We start from the raw sequence: 23,381 nt of genomic DNA, 5'->3' as shown, positions 1-23,381 counted from the left end.
GAGTCATGTGCAGCCGTGGGTGGTGTATCAGTCCCGTACTCTTTTCGCCAGAGGATGTCTTCAATTGGACAGACGAAACTGTGAAGATTAGGTGCGGCATGCCGCCCAGGCTGGAGTCTGATCCCTCGTCCAGTAAGGTTGTTCGCAAACCACCCAATCCCAAGACTAAAGACTCCGGGAGATCGAGATTGAGGCGCCGCTCCAAGACCTAAAGTGATCCTGGTAGATCTACATCTGTGCCCCGACAGGGGTCCTCAGCATCATAACAGCACAAGGACTTACTTGGCTGGGGGACTTTCTGTGTCTAATGTCTGGACTGACGAAACGTGAGCAGGGGACTTTCATAGTTCAGGGGAACGTCTGTTGAGTATGGGCAGGTTATTGGGGATCCATTGGGGAGGTAGGGCGGGGGGCTCCCATTGCGGTCCGCAAGCCACCTCCGCCGCGACAGATACTTCAGTTGTCTTGAGGTTTGGGGGGACGTTGGGGAATGTTTGCTTTATGTTTTCACTATGATTTTGGCACACACACTTCTTATTTGCGCAATGGCTTAAAGTTGTCCCACACTTCAAGGCCCAGAGACCCCTGGATGGCGAATCTTATGGATAGTGCGCGACTCCGCGCAGGAGACCTTCGAATAGTGAACTGGCATGTCAGAGGGTCCCTAGATAAGGTTAAGAGAGGAGCTATACTTCACTGGGCCAAACGATACCGAGCAGATGTTCTAATGCTCCAAGAGACACATCACAGTACTAAACTGAACTCCGACGGGAGAAGGGATTGGGATGGGTGGATGTTTGGCGGTGGTTGTATGGAACGGAACTCGGTTACACATATATTTCGACCTCCCATGACTCAAACTCCCATCTTGATTATTTCTTTGTGCCTTCAAGAGCATTTGGGAGGGTGAGGGGGTGGAGATGCTCCCACGGGGCCTATCCGACCATTCCCCGGTGGTTCTGACGATGCAGTTGGGTCCTGAGAGACCCCCTTTAGAGGGTGTCTCTCCCCGGGCTCCCCGGGACACCTCCAAGATGAGAAATACCTGGAACACATGGGACAGGCAATTGAACAATATTTAGATACTAATTTGGGGACGGTGGCCGAGGCTGCAACGTTGTGGGAGGCCACGAAACCCACTCTGATGGGAGTGGATATTTCCTTCTGCGCGGCTGCACGTCGCACTCGGTGGGAGGCTCTGCTGCGGTCGGAGGCCCAATTAATGCAACTAGAGCAGTGTAGTAGGGGGGTAGGACATCTGGTGCACCGACAGCTGGTGCTGGTGCGACAAACCTATTCAGACACCCTGATGGAGGAGGCCCACCTTGCCTGGCTGGCGTCCCGTAGCAGAATTTACCAGTGGGAGGACAAGTCCAGTAAATTATTGCATAGACTATGCCAAGGGACCTTGCAGCCTCAGGTTCTCCCTAGTATACTAGGTCCTGATGGACGGGTTCTGAGCGACCCCGCCCTTATAGCTAAGGGTTTTGCAGAGTATTTTGCAGAACTCTATACCCCAAGAGAGCTCCTGCAGGAGGAAGCGATCTATCACTTTATAGATGATATACCACCTGCACCCTTTCCGATGACGCGCAAGCAGACTTGGAACTGCCGTTTACTGAGGAAGGGATTTGCATAGCACTGGGACAACTGAATTCTGGAAAAGTGCCGGGCCTGAACGGGTTCGCATGGGAATTCTTTAAGAAATATATTTCCCAGATAGGGTCGCACTACCTCCAAATTATCGAAGAAGCTAGAGACCGGGGCTGTCTCCTGCGCAACTGAAGACATGCAGAAGTTGTTGTATTTAATAAGCCGGGCCGGCCTCCGGACCAACATGCCTCCTATCACCCCATTTCACTCTTAAACGTTGAGGCCAAACTTTTGGCCAACCTGTTGGCCAATAGTCTGCAATCCCACATAACTACATTGATTCATCCGGACCAGGTGGGCTTTATGCCTCAGCGGGCCACGCGCCACAATATCCGGCGGTCACATAACGCAATAGCTGCTATCCAGGGAAGAGGAGTGCCGGCTGCACTGCTGCTGGCGGACATGGCTAGGCCGTTCGATTCCCTCAGTTGGGTATATTTATTTGCGCTCCTTGATCGTCTTATTATAGGTCCTCAATTTTTGACGTACCTCAAACTGCTATATACAGACATCATGGCGTCAGTGCAGGTGGCTGAATCCGTATCCTCTACGTTTTCAGTAGGCTGGGGCACTCATCAGGGGTGTCCTCTGACGCCGTATCTTTTTTAAGCTGGTAATGGAGCCGCTAGCGGCGTGGGTGCGAATGGATGCGCAGGTGGTGGGGTTTGAGTGGGATCATGGGCTTTCTGATCGTATTGCTTTGTATACGGACAATGTCCTCTTTTTTTTTTTAACAGACATAAATAGGACGCAGCCAAGGCTCCTCCGCATTATGCAAATTTTCGGTGAATCATCGGGATTATTTATGAACCCGAGCAAATCCATGCTGTGGGTGCTGGGGGTAACATAGAATTGGGGTCCTGGGCTACGGCAGTGCGGGCGTCGTAGGATGGCGTGAAATATCTGGGAGTCTTTCTATCAGACTTGCTGAGAGTTGTGTGGGCCAGGAATATAGTTCCAACTTGGACACGAACAAGGGAGGAGATGAAAACCTGTTCGCATATGCCCCTTTCCATATATGGTAAGGTAAGTGTGCCTTCAAGGGATTTATTTAAAGGTTTTGATTTATATAAAGATTTTCAAGGACAAACAAATGATTACCTTGTTAATTGATTTTTTTCAGCAAATAATTTTAGTGCCTAATTATATTATCTCTTAAGTCAAAATCACAGAGATCATATAGAATATAAATCATTTGTGCAAAAGTGTATAGTAAACTGAAACAGAAGCGGGTGTATATTGAAAAAATGTTCACTTTTTATCTTTAAATTAGGGTACTTAAAAATACTGACAATGTGACAGGAAGGAAACAATATAAAAACTCAAAGCCTTCACTGTAACAAATGGCAACACTTTTCTTCTTGACAGAAGTTAAACAAATTACAGAAGATAGAGCGTAGGTCGACGTTTCGACCTACGCTCTATCTTTTTTGCATTAGTGAGACCATCTTCAGGACTGATATGTATTTTAGTTGATGACCCCTTAATTTGAGCGAAAGACACAACTGATGTGTGTCTATTATTTTCTTATATGGTTGACCCAGAGTAGACAAACCTTCAAGGAGATCGAGACAATTTCAGTATATCTATTTTGACAGCACCATTGGTCTTTACGGGTACCAAGCGTTAAATTGACTTAGTTGACTGAACTGATTCAATTTCAATGTATTATAGACTGCTTGTATTAAACAGTGCGTCGATCTTGGTTAATGCCAGACACTGTGTTCCACAATAAAATCAGGAACAGTTGGATTCATCTGCGTTATTTATTAGCTTCTAGTGTGCAGCCAGTTGAGTATTACCGATCTCTAGTAGTTCTCTGCGTGTGTCGGCTCTACGGCGTTCAAATTGTAAAAGCTTTCAGTTGTCAACTAAGTCAATTTAAACAAAATGGCTTCTCTGGGTTCCAAGTCTTAAAATTAAGCGAGTGTAAAATTTTGGGCCTTTATATTAATTTTAGTCATCTTAATACTTGGAAGAATTGTGGTTTAGAAGAATTGGGGCGTTTTTTTATTCAGGAAAGAGTGATCACCTGGCAAGAAGTACAGGATAGATGTGGTGATCGTAATAAGCCCCCTTTTTGGAATATTTACAAATCGTATATTTTCTGAATAAGTATAATCTTTTGTCCAGTTGTGCTCCAACCAAATTGGTGACTGCGTTATTTAGAGAAAATGTTAGAGGGGTGGGCAACTGGTATCCGGCTGCTGCGTACCCAAAACGAGTCGCCATTGGTTGAGTAGTTTCTGGAGAGAGTAATCCTGGAGACACAATGTTCTTTCTCTAGTCACGAGTGGCAGGCCTTATCCCTGGTAGGTAGTAGGGCTTTAAGAGCCGCTAACTTTAAAAGAATGGCATTTTTGTCCCATTGGACGGCCTACTTTACCCCTAAAGCGTTCAACAAGATTTATCCTGAGGTGGAGAATAGATGTTTTCGCTGTCAGGCTGAATGGGAAGGGGGATGGATGCATATATTCTTCACCTGTTCAAAGCTAGGGGTGTTTTGAGGCAGGATCTTTGCGGCCATAAGTCGAGCACTACAGAAAGTGTTAGACCCAAGAGTGGAGGCTGCCTTCTTTAGTATAATGAGCTGGGGGTCAAATTTGTCAAAATCAGAGGTGAAATTTTTAGCTTTTTCGACTATAGTTGCCCGCTCCTTAATTCTTCAAAATTGGAGATCGGTAGAAGCACCTTCATATGAAAAATGGTTAAACAAGATGAAGCACACTAGGACTTTTGAAGAAGCTTATGCTAAGCGTGTAGGGGCAACTAAAATGTTTAATGTGACTTGGAAACACTTAGTTGCTCTTGAAAACGAAGACGGAATTGTTGCCAGGTCTATTATTGCACTTTAGCACTTTAGAAAGCCAGGAGATCTTATTTCAGGTAGCTATGTGCAAGATGGGGGAATAACAATTTAAATGCATATGGGGAGAGTACTGTTGGCCAGTTTATGGTAGGAATCTGTTTTTAATCCTGTGTTTAGATCTTTTAGACATCAATTGAATGCTTGGTCTATGTATATCTACGTATTATTATGAAGTATTTTATGAGCTTGTCAGGTATGGTTTTATCGCGACTAATGTCTTGATCAAAGGTGGTTATTTTATTATTGTTCCTGTTGCTCTCCTCAATAAAAAATATTTTAAAAAAATAATAATAACTTTTGGACTTGGTGCCACCGCACCTGTTGCAGCATTCAAATCATGCTGCTAGTGCCAGTAACATAACTGTATTTGCGATGTATTGACTTGGCACACGGAATTACTGCTCTGGGGTACTGCAGAGAGCACCGCATTACGTAGAGAAGAACTCAAAGGCTTACGAAAAATACCAATAGCACTGGAGTGGGACGTGCTGCTAGAAGCTATAAAGTCCATAGTTGAAGTTTAAGTCCCAGTATGAGACATATAACTGAATGTGCAGGAGAATAACCATACCCTGTTAACGACGCATGCACAGGGTGAATTCAGATATGTATATGGGACTATGTAACAAGCCTAGACCGAATGTTACGCATATAAGAGGAAAAAGAAGTATGCGTGAGACCGGGGAGGGGGGAGTTGGGGACAGTTTGCGGTAATAATATGTTAGAATATGACCATCAACAGTGATCAATATTTTGTAGTTCACTTGTGGACTGTTAAATTGCTGTATAAAAGTATTATGTGCACTTGGGACTCAGCAGGAAAATGCTGTAGACATATGTATCCTTAATAAGATATTTAAGATGGTACAAGATGTAACATGTTGCGATGCAAAAATTAAAAAAACAATAAAGTATGTTTAAAAAAAACACAACTGTATTTGCGACTACCTGTTTAGTAGTAAAATATAGCAATACTTGGTGTTTAGAGGAGTTAAGACAACTTTTGGCCCTGGTGCTGCTGCGCCATTCAAATCATGACCCTATTGCCTGTAACGTAACTGCACTTCTGACTGCCTAATTAGTAGTAAAATATTGCAATATTTGGTGTTTAGAGGGGTTTCTAGAGCTTTGCGCCCGGTGTCACTGCACCTGCTGCACCATTGAAATCATGACCCTAGTGCCTGCTAGATAACTGCACTTGTGACTGCCTGTTTAGTAGTAAAGTTTAGCAACATTCTGCATTTAGTGGGGTCCCTAGAGTGTATGGCCCCGGTGCCACTGCTGCACCATTTAAATCAAGCCCCTTTTAACTACAAGATAACTGCAATTGTGTCTGCTTGTATAGTAGTAAAATATAGAAATATTAAGTGTTTCGAGGAGGTCATGACAAATTTTGGGCCCAGTGCCACTGCACCTGCTGCACCATTCAAATCATGACCCTGCTCTCTGCAAAGTAACTGCACTTGTGACTGACTGTTTAGTAGTGATATATAGCAATATTAGGTGTTTAATGAGGTCCGTAGAGCTTTGGCCCCAGTACACCTGCTGCACCATTCAAATCAAGTCCCTTTTAACTGCAAGGTAACTACAATTGTGACTCCCTGTTTAGTAGTCAAATATAGCAATATTATGTCTTTAGAGGAGTTCTGACAACTTTTGGGCCTGGTGCTCCTGCACCTTCTGCACCATTCACCTCATTACACTGTTGTGTGCAAGGTAAATACACTTGTGGTTGTCTGTTTAGGAATAAAATATAGCAAAATTATGTGTTTAGTGGGGTGCCTGGAGCTTTTGGTCCCGGTGCCACTGCATCTGCTGCGCTATTGAAATCATGACCCTAGTGCTTGCTAGATAACAGCACTTATGACTGCCTGTTTGAACCTGGAGTCCTGATATCGCCGAGAGCCTGGTCCGCGACGGGGAAACTGCTGGTGTCCTGCCCTCCCTCGCTCACCTAGGAATTCCGCTGGTGTTCCGCTGTGTCTAACCCTGCCGTTGCTGTTGCCGCTGTGCCATCTTGCGGCCCCGGTGAGAGGAGACTGCAGCTCCCAGGCGCCCTAGCGCCCCATCGACGTCACCGAAGCGCCCGGAGGCGCTCAAAAGAACGCCGCTCCCTCGGTGGAGCGGGAAGTTTGAACCTGGAGTCCTGATATCGCCGAGAGCCTGGTCCGCGACGGGGAAACTGCTGGTGTCCTGCCCTCCCTCGCTCACCTAGGAGTTCCGCTGGTGTTCCGCTGTGTCTAACCCTGCCGTTGCTGTTGCCGCTGTGCCATCTTGCGGCCCCGGTGAGAGGAGACTACAGCTCCCAGGCGCCCTAGCGCCCCATCGACGTCACCGAAGCGCCCGGAGGCGCTCAAAAGAACGCCGCTCCCTCGGTGGAGCGGGAAGTTTGAACCTGGAGTCCTGATATCGCCGAGAGCCTGGTCCGCGACGGGGAAACTGCTGGTGTCCTGCCCTCCCTCGCTCACCTAGGAGTTCCGCTGGTGTTCCGCTGTGTCTAACCCTGCCGTTGCTGTTGCCGCTGTGCCATCTTGCGGCCCCGGTGAGAGGAGACTACAGCTCCCAGGCGCCCTAGCGCCCCATCGACGTCACCGAAGCGCCCGGAGGTGCTCAAAAGAACGCCGCTCTCTCCGCGTCACGGGACGCGCGCGGGCGGGCGCCGGACGAAGCCCGGACAAAGGGCGGGCCGTCTGAGGCCGTCAGGGGCCAAAGGAGGCCGGGCTGGGCCACCCCTCTTGCTCCCACAGCATACCCCTGACTGGTACGTTAATATTGCCGCTGGGCAGACTCGGTGTAGTGCTTTACAACAGACTGTTTGTTTACATCTCACGCTGTGACTATCCCATTTACTTAGTAGCTATGGCAATGTCCACACGCTCGGGCAGGGGAAGCACATTGGGTGGGGCTTCTGTAAGTGGCACTCTTGACCACTTTATAATTCGTGCCTGCTCTGTATTAGAGAAAGAAATTGCAATCATAGAGCGGCGCCTTTCCCTGGACGCTATAAAAGATAAGCGTTCCTCAATGGGCGCATTTGCGCTAGCTGCTTCACCCGCCCAAGCCAACACCCAAGCGGTTGACACTCCAACAGGGAACTTACCACGCCTACCGATGAGTGTGGATACAAATTCTCCTGGTCCTAGTGATCCTGCCCCCGTGACATTGCTGGACCTTTCATACTCTCCCCTGTTAGTTGCTTCTCAAGTTACACCTAATACTGCTAATACTGCCACTTCATCTCTTGTAACCCTTGTGACTACTGAGCCATCCACTGCAGTGGACCCAAAAATCGTTCCAAACAAAAGGAAAAGAGCGGGTAGTGGTAACAGGGAGGATCAGACAAAAGCTCCTAAGAAAAGTAAAAGTAAATCACGTATTGGCATGGGTAAGAAAGTGGGTCAAACAGCTTCACCTACACACCATCAGCTTAGGATAAGACCATCCCCTGTTCACCCGGTCAACTCAGCCACTGATACTTTTGCAGAGCAATTTTTCCAACAACCTGCATCCCAAAATGACCTCGACCCTCAGCTTGTACTGATTGGTCAACTTGAAAAAACTATGAAATCTTTGCTACTTCCTATGATGGAAAGAGTAAAATTATTGTCTGAGAGGCTCGAGAGATTTGAGCAGGCCTCTCTTGACAATTTCTTTTCTCTTAAGTCCCTAATCAAGTTGTATTCAAAGTTAGGTCAGGACCATGATACCATTGCTGACCCTTCTTTAATTACCCCTAACGAATCTATACCTCAAGCTGCCTTGTCGAAACCAAATGTTGCCTCAAATCTAGGCCCAAAGAATGGAGCTATTCCACCAGACTTAAGGCCTTCAATACCCACATCATCCTCGGGTAGCTTTCCTCCAAATAAAAAACCAGCCTCTGGCTCGACTAGTAGCCGTCCAATTTCCGGGGAATTGGGATACATTGCTGAATCTGCTCAGAATCCTCCAAAATCATCCATCAATGACTGCCTGTTTAGTTGTAAAATATAGCTCTATCTGGGGTTAAGTGGAGTTATGAAAACTTTTGGCCCTGGTGCAGCTGCACCTGCTGCACCAATTAAATCAAGCTCCTTTCAACCGCAAGGTAACTGCAATTATATGCCAGTTTAGGAGTAAAATATAGCATTATTTGGTGTTTAGTGACAACTTTTGGGCCCGGTGTGGCTGGGCCCGGTGCGGCTGCACCTGCTGCACCATTTAAATCAAGTCTTTTTCAACTGCAAGGTAACTGCAATTGTGTTTAGTAGTAAAATATAGCAATATTAGGTATTTAGAGGAGTTCTGACAACTTCTGGCCCGGTGCCACTGCACCTGCTGCACCATTCAAATCATGACCCTAGTGCTTGAAAGATAACTGCACTTGTGACTGCCTGTTTAGTTGTAGAATATAAATCAGTATTTATTGGGGTGCCTGGAGGTTTTGGTTCTGGTGCCACTCCACCTGCTGCACTATTGAAATCACGACCCTAGCGCTTACTGCAATTGTGACTGCCTGTATATTGCTAAATATAGCACTATTAGGTGTTTAGAGGAGTTCTGACAACTTTTGGGCCTGGTGCCGCTGCACCCACTGCACCTGCTGCATCATTCACATCATGACCCTATTGTCTGCAGGGTAACTTCACTTGTGGCTGCCTGTTTAGTAATAAAATATAGCATAGCTTTTGTACATTAACTTTATTTTTAACATACAAGGTTTATTACAACATTTAGAATTTGATGATAATGACCAAATAGAATCAATTGGATAATGCCTTCAAAGTGCAAAGAAAAGTACTGAGGCATGAATAGGAAATAGCACAAACGTTCTAAGGCTAAAGCATCTGCTTTATATAACTAAGTAATAAAAAGAAAGCATTTAAGCATACTGTTAGAAGATGTCTGCCTTTTCCCTGGGAAAAGATCTTATCTTGTCAGTGAATGTAATCACAGAGAAACTCCACGGTGCGTGGAGAAGGGAACGCTGGGCCCGATCCACAGAACTAACTTAAGACAAAATCCTAAACTTACTACCATTTTGATATTCACAGAAGGCACTTACTCATTTTGGTATTCACAGAAGGCACTTACTCATTTTGGTATTCACAGAAGTTAGGAGTCCTAACTTTAGGACTCCTAAATGCCTTCTGTGAATACCGAAAGTCTCAAAATTAGGATTTTTCTCAGTTTAGTAGTAGTATAGTTAGGACTCCTAACTTTAGGACTCCTAAATGCCTTCTGTTAATACCGAAAGTCTTAAAATTAGGATTTTTCTCAGTTTAGTAGTAGTATAGTTAGGACTCCTAAATGCCTTCTGTGAATACCGAAAGTCTTAAAATTAGGATTTTTCTCAATTTAGTAGTCCTAAATTTAGGACTCCTAACTTTAGGACTCCTAAATGCCTTCTGTGAATACCGAAAGCCTTAAAATTAGGATTTTTCTCAGTTTAGTAGTTGTAAAGTTAGGAGTCCTAACCTTAGGACTCCTAAACTGAGAAAAATCCTAATTTTAAGGCTTTCGGTATTCACAGAAGGCATTTAGGAGTCCTAAACTTAGGACTACTAAATTGAGAAAAATCCTAATTTTAAGACTTTCAGTATTCACAGAAGGCATTTAGGAGTCCTAAAGTTAGGAGTCCTAACTTTACTACTACTAAACTGAGAAAAATCCTAATTTTAAGACTTTCGGTATTCACAGAAGGCATTTAGGAGTCCTAAAGTTAGGACTCCTAACTTCTGTGAATACCGAAATGAGTAAGTGCCTTCTGTGAATACCAAAATGAGTAAGTGCCTTCTGTGAATACCAAAATGGTAGTAAGTTTAGGATTTTGTCTTAAGTTAGTTCTGTGAATCGGGCCCAAGAGGCGCAGGGTTCTAGGAGCTAGCAGCCTCCAATACTAACTGTTTACCACAAAAAGAGCTGCTCCTATTATAGTGACCCTATTGAAGTTACAATTGCATTGTGTGAGAAGTTGGCCTGGCATATGCTGTCCACTAGTTATAGGGAACACCTTGCACCAGTCCAATTCGACTCTTATGGTGATAGGTTAAAGGACAACCTTTAAGGAAAGCTATCCTAGTGGTAGCTGTGGAGAGCAGCCTTCAGGCTAAGTCTTGAAGGAGTGTTAAGCTTATTGTTTTACCATAGATAACCTCTTGAATAACCAAATGAAAGAGTAGTCCACACAGGTATATATATAAAATATATGTATTTATTCTAAGAATAATCCCACTAGTCTCTTTATGAGGCTGGAGGTAAAGATACAATTCAAACAAGCATTGATAGTTACAATAAATAGCACTGGAATCATAGGGCCCCAGGGGGGACCAAACCATATATTAAAAAAGTGGTATAAGAACTACGACAATTCTACAGACAATGCCTAGGGCATTTAGGGTTGCTGGCCCCATGTGAAACCACCCAAGGTAGTGAGGAAGGGGACCCACGGGAGACGCGTGCAGTGGTATAAGCTACTGTCGGGATCTCTATTAAAGCCTATGGAGAATGTCGCGGTTGAAATTTACAAGATTTAAAACACTTCTAGCAGGAGTTCAAGTTCATGAGTTTAGAGCTAAGCTTTTGAAGGGCCCACACCCACGAGAGTACCGAGGTACCACTGTTACCTGCCCCAGGGAAGAAGGGTGCATAGGTCGTTTTCGATGTCGGGTCGCGGGCTGATTTTCAATGGAAAAACGTGAAGAATTGCTGCTAGCAAAAAGCGTCGTCGATGTCGTGAAGATTGAAGATGTAGATCTTAAAGAGAAGAACCTGAAAGCAGAGGGGACAGAGTCTGGGTCACGGCACAGTGACCAGGGGGCTCAGCAGAAAGAGCCCTTCAATGTCGGGTGCTTCCAGGTGGAAGATGGGTAGCTTGGATCGTCAGCCACGGGGTCCAGGAGGCTTCAAGAAACGCCAGCTTCTGGAGGATGAGGGTCGCTGCGGTGTTAGTGTCCGGATTGGATCCACTAAGCCTTGGCAACCGCAACCCACGCAAGGATCACAAAACAGCTACTGGTGCAGCCCCACAAGGTCTGAGCGAGGTCTCCAGCGAGGAGACTGAAGAGCAGGCCTGGAGCAACCAGGGGAACTCTTGGATGTAAAGATTGACCTCCGCCAGGGCCCACCAGTCGAGAGACAAGGGACCGCGGAAGGCAGCAATTTGGCGTGCGTAAAGATGTGCCCACGGGTCGCCGGAGCGGGCTAGGGCGTCGATCTTTGGCACAGATGATGCTGAAAGGTTGGCTCAATAATGGGCCAAAGTACAACTTCCCCACTCGTCGGGTTCGTGTGCTGTGCAAGAGGTGGCCGGTGTCCTGGGGTATTGGGGATCTCGGCACCCACGGGGTCAACGGTGCTGAGCTTTGCTGTGCACACTCACTGGCTTCTGGGATGCTTGGGAACCCACCTCAAGATAGTTAGGAGTCGTCGATGTCCTTAGGAGCAGCGAAGTTCCAACCGGGTCACTTGCAGTGTTTCAGGTGCCTGCCAAAAAGGGGGGTAACTCCTTTACCCCAAGGGAGATTTCTTTATTCAGCTGTGCGGCAGCAAGTCGAAGTTCAAGTCTGTAAAGTCCAAGAATAATCTGAGGCTCTGGGGACCCTGTATTCACCTTTATCCAAAGATTAGGGGAGTGTCTAGATCAGAGCCCACCAATGAGAGTTCAGGCGGGAAAGGGGGACTACACCCTCTCCCCTTTGTGTGTTTTCCCGCCTGGGCAGGGGACAGGATGCCCCTGAACCGGTTTGAGGCGGTGTATGCAGAAGAAGGCACTGGAGAAGCCTACGTGCAAGTCTGAAAGACATCCTATGGTGCACCCACCCAGTTCCAATCCACATAGTCTGTCTGGGGAGGTGGGAGAACCTCCCTGCAACAAGATCCCTATTGTCCAGCTGCCGTGGCTGGAGTTCTGCCCAGCAACAGGCAGCCAGAGTCGTGTGGGTGGCGGGTAGCATCCATTTTGTACTACGTGTGCACTTTTAAATTGGTGTCTAAAATCTGCCGCTTTTACCATATCGCCCCTCTAGCATGGGGAAATCATGCCCTCACTCCCATGGTTGGATTGGGGGTATGATTCCTACATGTTTGACACCAAACACGACATGGTTCTGTGCAGCCACTCTCAAGTTATCATGCTATCGCGATTACTTATAATGCTGTTAAGAGTATATGGTATGGCTGCACTACAAACAACCCAGCAATAGTTTAACGAAGGCTGCAGAGGGGCCCTACTCAGGTAGGGGTTCCCCCTCACATATATCTCAGCACCCTGCCTTGTAGGATTAGCAAGGCCTACCTTAGGGGTGACCTATGAGGGTATATGTGTTGTATGGAGTGGGATACAGGATACCTATATCCCTGTAAGGGGTGCAAGCACCACCTTACTCAGACTACAGTAGTGGTCTGGTGGTGTCAGTTTGTATGGCTGTCACAGGGGTGGCATAATAAGTGCTGCAGCCCCTGGTAGGCCTCTGAGGGGATGTATGACGTTACAACGCACACTTTTACAACGCATGCACTTACAACGCATTTTTTACAACGCATAATCCATTACAACGCATGACATTACAACGCATGACACTACAACGCATTTTTAAAAAATACCTTTACAACGCATTACCATTACAACGCATACTACCTTTACAACGGATACCATTACAACGCATAATATTAAATTACATTTAAGGTAAGTATTAGATAGTATAGGGGTAAAAATTACTATTCTAACTCCAGGGGGTGCAACAGTAGGGTAAGTGTTGGATAGTATAGGGGTAAAAATTACTATTCTAACTCCAGGGGGTGCAACAGTAGGGTAAGTGTTGGATAGTGTAGGGGTAAAAATTACTATTCTAACTCCAGGGGGTGCAACAGTAGGGTAAGTGTTGGATAGTGTAGGGGTAAAAATTACTATTCTAACTCCAGGGGGTGCAACAGTAAGGTAAGTGTTGGATAGTATAGGGGTAAAAATTACTATTCTAACTCCAGGGGGTGCAACAGTAGGGTAAGTGTTGGATAGTATAGGGGTAAAAATTACTATTCTAACTCCAGGGGGTGCATCAGTAGGGTAAGTGTTGGATAGTATAGGGGTAAAAATTACTATTCTAACTCCAGGGGGTGCAACAGTAGGGTAAGTGTTGGATAGTATAGGGGTAAAAATTACTATTCTAACTCCAGGGGGTGCATCAGTAGGGTATGTTTTGGTTAGTATAGGGGTAAAAATTACTATTCTAACTCCAGGGGGTGCATCAGTAGGGTAAGTGTTGGATAGTATAGGGGTAAAAATTACTATTCTAACTCCAGGGGGTGCATCAGTAGGGTAAGTGTTGGATAGTATAGGGGTAAAAATTACTATTCTAACTCCAGGGGGTGCAACAGTAGGGTAAGTGTTGGATAGTGTAGGGGTAAAAATTACTATTCTAACTCCAGGGGGTGCATCAGTAGGGTAAGTGTTGGATAGTATAGTGTAATATTATGCGTTGTAATGGTATGCGTTGTAATGGTAGTATGCGTTGTAATGGAATGCGTTGTAAAGGGAGTTTTTAAAAATGCGTTGTAGTGTCATGCGTTGTAATGTCATGCGTTGTAATGGATTATGCGTTGTAAAAAATGCGTTGTAATGGTAGTGCGTTGTAAAAGTTGCGTTGTAAAGGTTGTTCCCCCCTCTGAGGGACCCATGCCCTGGGTACCTAAGGTACCATCTATAAGGGGCTGATAGGGTGTCCTCAGTATCCAATTGGTATGTACCTAGGGTACTCACATCAGTTTAGAGAGGAAGTAGATAGGCTGGGGTCCTGGATAGCAGGGCCACACCTGGCTAGAGTCAGAAAACAGTCAAAACATCAGCAAAAAGTTGGGGGCAACTATGCAGTCGCTGCTACTCTCCTACACATTGTGAGTGAGGTCATCTCACAAAAAGTGACGGACTGGTCTCACACACCACCTGGTGTCATGCTTCATCATTGACCAGTCCTCGCCCTCTAAAACCTTCGTTTGATAGAGGGCGGGCAAGCACCTGACGACAGGGATGCACGTATAAACTAAGTGGGGGCCCGTGAGGATGTGAGTGAGGATAAAAATCATTATAGTTATTTTAAATACATTTTAATGTGACTAATAACTATATGATATTAAAACCAGTGGACGGTGTATGGGGAATTTATTGTCCCCTAGTCGTCGTGTAAGTGGTCAACATGTTTCTGCCATGTTGGCCCAAGTGGGTCCAGGGCATTCATCAGGACCTAAGTATAAAGATGGGGGCTCCGTTCTTACCAACTGGTGGCAAGAAGATACCACTGTGCGGGTGTGGCCTGTGCCACTCTCCACTTCAAAAACGGCTGCCAAATGTCAAGCCCTAAATGCAACTACTACTTGCCCCATGGGGGGAGGGGGAGGGGGAGGGAAAACTCCTGTTGTCAGCCTGCCTCAGGAAAGTTTTCCTCGTGCGTCCTATGCGGCATGAGTTTCATTGTGCCTAGCACAGAGTGTCTACAGGAAAAGTTGAGCATAATAAGTCACAAATAAATGGCCGACTCTCAACCCTTGACACTGTGGTCCATTCAAACCATTCCTTCCCAGAAAACAATACTCAGCTGATACGAGGTAGTGATGAGCAGAGCCATGATGCCTTCTGTAATCCACCAGTGGCATCCGTCTCTTTAACTGTGCAACTGAATGATGATATGGTCCTAAAGTCTGCATACTATTGATTAGCTGCCTCTACAGTTTCTGTGCTCAAGTCCAAGCTGCTCTGCCTGAGTGGCACACTGATGTCTGTCACTCGTAATGCCAGGGAGTTGGATCTATGTGCAGATGTATCTACAGAAGTCATCTCTGCAGCTGTGCTGAAGAGGGCCCTACCAGATCTTGATGATCATCATCACCACTGTAAGGTGCACGGGGCTCCAAGTCTGCATCCATACTAACTATTGCTAGTGTGCACCATCTCCTTCTGCTGCCCACCAGGCTGCCCCAACTGTGCCTCCCATCTCCTGCACATTTCCTGATTCTGGACCTGCCTAATCACATCAGCCTACCTCAACATCTCATTTAAAGAACTTGCTGCCCGTATTTTTTTGACCACCTCCATTCGTGGTGATTGACTGGCCACACGCTGCCGAATCCCTATGTGGGCCTGACCACCCATCTTTATTGCAAGTCTCCTGCTTTGGATCTCTGTGCTGTATTTGAGGATTTGTGTGGATACATACTGCACAGTGTCCGTTGCCCACCCCAGGGTCCTCCTTATATCAGCAGAGCACCTGACTGTACTGTTGGAGGATTACCAACAGGGTTTGATTCTTTCATCTTGCTGGATTTGCACTCTCCTGCCCACTGACTTCCTGGGGGGCTCCTAATGATTCCAGTGCCCCTCAGCAAAGAAGACACATTGTTAGACCTGTAGTTCCTTTAGCACCACAGACAGGAGAGCCTTCCATTCCCTAATCGCAGAACACAGTTCTTGGGCTTAAACATTAGCTTTACAACGTTCTTCTTATTAGATAGATTTCCCTGTTTTGCCAAAACATCACCAACTGTAACAGCACACTCAATGTCATTCTCTGTTTCTTGAGCATTACCATTAATAGGTGATCTGGAATTTCCCCTCTGAGTATATGGTGAATCTGGAATGTTTCCCTCTTAGAAAATGGAGAATACTAAAATTAAATTATTGATGATGAGACAACACCGTACTAATCTAAGACTAGTTTTGCCAATTCATTTGCCACCTAAAAAGGAACACTAAGGTTTAATGGCCTGTGACAACAGCAAACCTCCTTCCCTAAAAATCCCATTTGAAATATACTGTTGACCAAACACAAGCCAAATCTTCTCTTTTGATACATTGCCAAGGCACATCCAAGAGTTCCGTAAGACCATGCTCCAACTCTTTGCATCCCTTCGGACTCACTCTGGCATGCCCACTGGCCACAAGAAGCTGAGAGGCCCTCCATCTGGGATACTGCTTGCAGGTTCGCCCTTGGCACCAGATGAACCCTCTGACTCCCACACTGAGCCTTCGCTGGCTCCCGTATCAACTCCACCTCTGTTTCCACACTCCACGCCATTTCCTGGAGCATCGACACTGATGCATACTCCATCGATACCTGAGGTCAAGGTGCACAGTGTGCTCTCTGACTCGGAGTCAGCACCCCTCCGACCTCAGTCAAAGCCACGTCTGCTTTCTGTCAAATCTCAACCTGCGCTTGACATCCCACCTCCGCCAGGGCAATCCCACACACTGCATGCCTTATTTGGTACAGAGTCTGACAGTGGTTACTTTGTGGTGGTCATGCATAGGATGGCCATAGTTTCCGACCTCCAGCTTCCCACCTTTTAGGTCAAAAACAATGTTTTGACTGAAGTTCACCAGCTGGTGCAAACCACTACTGAGTCCATCTTACCTTTTAATGAGGCTTTAACCGATACCCTTCTAGGGGCCTCAGCCAAACCTTGCTCTGGCCCCCCAGTAAATCACCAAATTCCAAGATGCCACTGATCTTCCCCAGGAGACCCTGTATTTTTTCTCAGCACCCCTTTCCTTAGAGCTTACTGGTGCAGGTGAGTACTAGTTAGACAAACCAGAAAATCTTTACTACTTCTTCCTCGATAGAGAGTCCAAAAGAGTGGAGACCTTTGGGAAGAGGATATTTTCTTCCATCAGTTTAACCCTCAGGTAAGTAAATAGCAGTTGCCTACATGACCGTTACTTCTGTGCTCTTTGGAATTAGGTGGCTAAAGTCCTCCCAGATGTCCTGGAAGACTTTCAACCTTTTCTGACCCAAGCTATACAGGACTGTCATGACGCAGCAAGTTCACAATTTGTTGTGACAGGGACAGTGGCAGTGGCATTGGCATCAGTGTCGCTGTTCTCCAAACTGAGGTCAATGGGTTCTACAGGTATTGTTGAGTACTTCCCTTATGAACATGCCCTTTGACGGGACTCGCCTTTTTGGGTACAAAGCAGATTCTGCTCTGGAGTGGCTCAAAGAGAGCAGGGCTACGGCAAGTTCCCTAGGCTTATCTGCCCCTCCTTGCTTGCCGCATCAATCCTACCATTCCTTTTGCAGATTTGGCAGAGGCACCCAATACCACCAAACATCAACCTCAGCAAGGTGCACAGCTATTTTGTGGCAGAGGCCGTAGCACCCACCAACCACGCGGTCAGGGTCAATGAACCAGTAAGTCTACTGCCCTCACACAGGCTCCTCCCTCCCAACCCCTTTAGCCTGCCCTTAGTGGAGCACAGCCACCTGGTGGTGTTAAATGGTAGCGGCAGTTTCAGTCGATGATCTTTCAAGTATTTGCCCGGCGGTAATCGCCTCTCATACCATTCGATAATTTACCAATAAAAGAGGCAGGCGCCGGAGACTGGAAGGCAGGAAACAAAGTTTTATTCCGTCGGAGCAGAACACATCAGATCAGACAGCAAGGTATCGTCACGAGGTGCTCTAACTGCATCTCTGAGACCTGGTCTCTTATACACTGGTTTATTGCTTTATTACACATAGTATATTCTTGAGATTCCCTTGATGTGCGGGGAAATATCCCCTGAAGCCCTGGCTCAGATCCGATCCCACACATGGTTACAGTAGAGGTTCCCACCCTACCCGCAGTGGGAGATGGCTATCGCGCAGCAGGGAATTCCGCTAATTCCCGGGGGTGTGTGCAACCGGCCGGGTCTCAGGGGGTAGGGGCTTTGATTCTACTGTAATCCCTTTGATGTGGGGTGTTTCCCTTACAGTAGGGGCAATAAACTGCATCCGCAGGGCTAGGTGATGGCCTGGGACCAGTTCAGACAATGGGGCGCAGGGGAAGGGGGGTTATCAAAGGAGAGGCATGACCATGTATGGGTTGTCGGTCGGAAGTGGTTCTGTAGCAGGGTCGCGCAGAAGGAGAGGGTTTATGGCCTGTATGAGAGAGCGGGGGTGGCCGGCGCGCGGGGGGATGCTCGCAGCGCCAGGGGAAAGCGCTGGCGGTCGAGAGTGAGCGGGGAGAGAGTGGGGTGCCTAAAATGGCGGCCGTGCATTCGCTGTGCGTGGCGCTGGGGAGGGGCAAGATGGCGCAGATAATGTTCAGTTTGCGAGCTAAATTTCCACAGTCCTCCCTTTTAACATATCTCGCCAGCTTGTCCGGCCAATATTCGCCTTTGTTAGCCTTTTAGTTACAGTATCGTCAATGTTCGTCACATATTTTAAAGATACAGAGTCGTTTAGGGTAGGCAGGAGTAATCTGACACATTTGTACATTGTCTCATACAGTTTGATAAAGTAGGCGAGGGGGAAGTACATTCAAAGTTGCAGTACAGTCGTGTACATGGCTGGTGTTGTATGAATGTTACTATACAAAGTTACATTTTCTTAACTTCTCACTGTACAGTCGGAAGTGATTGATGCAACATCATGAAAACTTGATAAGAAGATAGTTAATATAATAAGGTGGTTGGGAGAGGATTTTCAACTTTGACATGGGTTCTTCTTTCCAGTGTCCTTGTTTCATAAAGAGCTATCACTGGTAAGCTCTCATTGTTGTTCTTCTTTCGTTGGCACTGTTGAGCACCGGCGGTGGAACTAAGGTCCAGCTCAAATCCGATTTCTTCACGTGGCAGGGTGCGACCACTCACTGTTCTTTGATTCCAGTCCTGTTTCCTAACACAGTTCACCACAGGTACTTTTGAGACAGGGTGCCGGCCTTTTGTTCCTCGGTAGTAGGTCAAAGTCATAGTCCAAATGAAAGAGGAAGAGAGAATGGGGTGGCATGGGATCGGATCAAAAATGCGGACCAAGGAGAGCAGAATCTTTTCAGCACTGGGCCCATCAATCGGGCCCGACGGGTTGAGACTTCAGGCACGCTGGTCAGTGAGCAGGGGCCTCGATGTAGCCCTTCGCGCTCATCGTTCTGATAATGGTGCCTCGTCTCACACTCTTGTTGCTTCGTCGCTTCCCCCTTGGTCGATGTCATAGATGTTTTATGATCCGCAGCCAGACTGTGCGTCACCTCCGACCCCTCTCTTCCGATGGCTGCAGGTTATCCTTGAATAGGTTATAAGAAACGAAAGTCTTAGAGATCTTGGCAGGGAAGACATTTACATACTTCATTCTCTCTCCCAACCACTGAGTAGTTGCGGAAATGCTCTTATCTGTTACTACATGATTGGTGCCTATTAACTCTGATGTTAATGTGCGTGTTACTAATCTATTAATTACTGCTGTGGTGCAGGGTTCTGTGGGTGTCCCTGTCCATCGTCTGGCCTTCTAGGTGTCGGTTTCTGCGCCTTATAATACAAGGTTTGGTAGTACCCGTAAGTGCGAGGTGCTACTGTCATGCGTTCATGAGTATCCTTTTCATACAGTAGGTGACCCTTTATCAGCTTAAAACAGGGCCATCAGTTGTTTCGTTCGGGATACTCTGAGACGGCTTAGTATAGGGCTGGAGTTATTTCTGGGAGAACAGGGTGCTCTAGACATTCTATTTCGGGCTAATTGGTCAGGAGTGATTCTGGGTGGTGGAGATGGTGTCCTTTAAGAACAAAAACCACTGACATATAGTCCCCGTGTTGAGGGTCAAATTGGGAGACATCAGTCGTCTTACCTGTCCTTTCTTTCTCAGCCGATTAGGCTTAACGTTTGCAGAAAGGAGAGGTAGTAATCGTGGTAAAGTATGGTCGTTTTTGTTTCTGTCAATTTTGTTCGAACACCACCGTGTTCGGGCCAATTATACACTTACCAAAGAGGTGTATGTCGTTAATTTATTCAAGAAGAAAGAGGACAAGAAAGAGCCTTTTGCGAGGGAGGGGGAGAGAGAGTGAGAGAGAGAGAGAGAGAGAGAGAGACGTGTGCAGAGAGAGAGAGAGAGAGAGAGAGAGAGAGAGAGAGAGAGAGAGAGAGAGAGAGAGGCGTGTGCATCAAGTAGGCTACTTTGGCGTACATACGACACAAAACAAGAGAGAGAGAGATGGGTAAGATAATAGGCCACTTGGTGCACACACAACATGGAGTAGCATGGGTCTGTTCCATGTAAGAAAACACAAGCGGGGAAAAGACATAAATTCGGTGACCACGTACACACAAATGCCGGATAGGGTGTGACAGTACATGCATCAAGACGGAGACTGAGGGCTGCGTCGAGCACGGGGACCTCTCCTTTCCTGTCCTCTATTCCTATGTATGCTGCGTACCTTTAGCATTTTGTAGTTTATCTTATGGGTTGTCTGACCCTTTATTCTTCCTCCCTTTGATCGGTGGACGAGCACCTCAATCATACGATGACGCTCTCTTCAAGTGACCCGAACATGAGATGCATACACATTCATATCGTATAATCGTAGTACACACGCACAATCATATCATACAGTTTTTCATGTTCCCAATGGTGGTCTGTAATTTTACGCACTATCTCACAACGTTTGTCTATGTTTTCCCTGATATTGAACTTGGTTCGGTCCATGTCCACTCCACTCTTCAGTCGGAACTTCGTCGTGACCTATAGAGGGGAAATAAGAGGGGAGGGGAGGTGCAGTATTCAAAATACCCCAGCGCGCGCAGACACAAAAGGTTCTACCTACCATGTACCAGGCTAGCCGCAGGGGTGGGTAATACCACGGACCTATTATTCTTTAGTTCGAGGCAAAGATGCTCTAGTTCATTCATTTCCTAAATTCGGGTTCCCTGGTCGTGCATGTATTTCTCAATTGGTCGTGTATTATGGTGCAGGATACCATACCTTGCGTGCGACATATACCTTAAGTTATAGTTCATTATTGATTCGACAATTCTTGGAAAAAGGGCAGGCATGATGGGTACAAATTTCGTTAAACAAAAAGATTTTTAGGCAAATTGGGTCTGTATTATCTGTATGCTTTCGCTTAGGAGTAACAATCATTTATTTAAGAGAAAAACCTTCAACAACCCAGGTGATTAGTCATGACACTGATTCCGTAATTCCTTTTTAAGAAGCCCTTTATTTAAAACAATGTCAGTGTAGAAATACGGGCCTACAGCCGCTATAGGCCGGCCACGGTGCAAGAGGCGTCGAGCAGCATGAGCAACACTAGATTAACATAAAAGTCGGTTCCCCCCTCTCCCCCATCGTCATGTGTGAAAGCATCGCATACATGTATATATATCTCTTTTTAACACGAATGTCATGTGACTGGAACGCCACAAGGAGTTGTAGGCCGCTCCTACATCAGCGCCATCTTAGGGCGGGGTCGGGCCAGTGCACAGTCTAAGTTTTTCCATGAATTAGCAGTTGAACCAGAATTCCTTTCGGTGGTTCGAGAACTTTCGTTAGCGTCAACTTTGCGTCAGCATGGCGTCACTGCAACCTTGTAGCAATGCCAAGGTTTGTTCTTAGGGCGGGGCAGCAGGCGGGTTCTTCCGCCGACGCTTTACTGTCTCACTGTATCAAGCGGAGGCAAGGTGGCTGCCGCCCGGGGGCAAAAAGAGCAATGGTGGTGGTTTTGTCCTTACCGGAAGTCCGCAGGAGTCGAACGTCAAATGACTCCAACCAATTCTGCAAGGCTGAGGGGAGCGTTCTGTCAAGGGTGGGGCCCATGCCCTAGCAAACAAGCTTTCGAGTCCAGAATTGTCTCACGGTGGGCCAGGCCTGGAACCGGAGGGGTCAACCGCCGGAGTTCAAGGGCAGCAGTAGCAGCAGCTCTTCGGTACAGTCACCGGAGAGGAGCCAGCAGCAGTAACAGCAGCAGTTCGGGTGGTGGTGCCACCGGGGTGATTCCAGTAGCAGTGACGACAGCAGTTTGGATGGTATCACCACCGGGGTGGGTCCCCGATTACCTTGCTGCGGGGGCCCACTCCTCACGTCGGGCGCTAGCGGCAGTCCTGGTGAACCCGGTGCTTGGGTGGTTGCCTGGCGGCCGCGTGCAGGGGTGCCGGCTCAGCCGAACGGCGAATGAAGTGGCAGGGCGCAACTCAGCTGGCCGACGTGTGAAAGGTGTGGTTTGGGGTGCCCTCATCTGCTGGCGAGCCTCCACCTGGGGAGGTGGGGGAGGTCCGTCCGCGTCGCCTCCCCCCGCCAGGGCACCCTCCGTTATTGAAGGAAGAAGTGACTGGGAAGATCCGCACAGCGTGCCAGGGTGAAATTCAGCAGGCCGATGAAAAAGATGGCTGGGTGCAGCTTAGCTGGCCGGTGAGTGAAAGACGGTTGGGTGCAGCTTAGCTGGTCGGCGAATTAAAGACGGTTGGGTGCAGCTAAGCTGGCCGGAGAGTTAAAGACGGTTGGGGTGCCCGGCGAGCCTCCACCTGGGGAGGTGGGGGAGGCCCGTCCGCGTCGCTTCCCCCCGCCAGGGCACCAGCCCTCATTAAAGAAAGAAGAAGAGAAAGCGGAAAGGGCCGTACAGCATGGCGGGCTCCGCCTTGGTGTTGCCAGAACTTCGGCGCTTCGTATAGCCTCCGGCCTATTCGCACAATCGCTCGCCACTGATGTCAATGGATTTTTGCATGGCTTTTATAGCCCAAAGTCAACTAAGAGGGACCGCCCAAAACAGGCCAATGTTGCAATTTCGAGGAAGGAGAGGCGAGGACGGTGTCACGTGGACGTTAAGGCTTTGGGATGGAGGTTGCAGCAGACTGTCATGTAAATAGTTGTTTTAAAACGTGTTTTAACCTGTTTACCCTGTTGGTGTGTTTGTTATATCCTATAAGTTATTAAAATGTTATAACTACATTACTTCGTTGGAGTGTTTGTACATATTTGTAGTTTGATGACGAGCACAAGGAGGTTACTGTGCAATCGGAAAATTAACATAGCCCAATTGTGCGCGATCTAGCCCTAGTTTGGTGACGTCGATGGTGGGTGTCAGCAGGCTTCCGTTTGTGCGGGATTTTGTCATGCTTATTGGGCGGGGTGGGCAGTAGGGCAGACA

General features: G+C 47.1%; 1 protein-coding gene and 1 pseudogene across 1 annotated transcript in view; both read right to left on the bottom strand.

Annotated features, from left to right (window-relative positions):
- Positions 1 to 7,052, bottom strand: part of LOC146861752 (peroxiredoxin-4 pseudogene) — a 51,982-nt pseudogene extending 44,930 nt beyond the window's left edge.
- Positions 1 to 23,381, bottom strand: part of IDUA (alpha-L-iduronidase) — a 1,533,398-nt gene that overhangs the window by 369,508 nt on the left and 1,140,509 nt on the right. The gene's annotated exons all lie outside the window — the stretch shown is intronic.

The sequence above is a fragment of the Triturus cristatus genome, chromosome 2_2 (assembly GCF_964204655.1).
Source record: "Triturus cristatus chromosome 2_2, aTriCri1.1, whole genome shotgun sequence".
NCBI classification, from domain to species: Eukaryota; Metazoa; Chordata; class Amphibia; order Caudata; family Salamandridae; genus Triturus; species Triturus cristatus.
Note: the sequence above shows the minus strand (reverse complement) of the source record. Positions and strands in the feature narration are given on the sequence as shown.